The sequence below is a fragment of the Urocitellus parryii genome, chromosome 11 (assembly GCF_045843805.1).
Source record: "Urocitellus parryii isolate mUroPar1 chromosome 11, mUroPar1.hap1, whole genome shotgun sequence".
Taxonomy (NCBI): domain Eukaryota; kingdom Metazoa; phylum Chordata; class Mammalia; order Rodentia; family Sciuridae; genus Urocitellus; species Urocitellus parryii.
Window position 1 is genome coordinate 112,186,770 of NC_135541.1, and position 786 is coordinate 112,187,555.

The window sequence follows — 786 nt, forward strand, 5'->3', positions numbered from 1 at the left end:
TTTACTGAACTTTACATGGTAAATATTTCTCAGTGTCATGAATATGGAAAAGACAATAGGGATACATATATATTACATACTCAACTTCAACTGAAATTAGTTAATTTAGTGTGAAAAATAATGATCCCAAAATATATGTACACATCTTATCCCCTAGAACCTGTGAATGTTACTTTATATAGTGAATGTTTTGTGCATGTTGTCAGGCTATAGATATTGATATGGAGACTTCATTGTGGTTTATCCAAAAATATCCATATATGAGGGAACCAGGGGAGACTAACCCACATATAAAGAGGAGAAGACCTTGTCATCACAGAGGCAGAGATTGGAGTGTTGTGGCTACAAACCAAGGAATGCTGATAGCTACCAGAAGTTGGAAGAGGCAAGGAATCAATTCTGCCTTAGAGCCTCCAGAGAAAATGAAGCATAGACCTGCCTATATCATAACTTAAGGACAGTAAAACTGACTTTGGGCATGTAATTTCAGAACTATGAAAGAAAAAGATTTCTGTTGTTTTAGGTCATTAAAGTGTATTGTAGCAGCCCCAGAAAACTAGTACATTCTATTCCTCTGTAGTAAGTATAAGTCAACTATTTGGACCTTGGTGAATTTATCTACAAAAATAATTTCATATGTACTAAGTAAACTTGCTGGACCACAAAGGCCTTTTGAACTCACATATATAAAATTAAGCTATGTAGTCCAGTATATTTGAAGTTTTTTTTCCTGTATCTAGCAAGAGAAAATTAAAAATATCACATTGGTGTCTCTGAAGGTGCTGT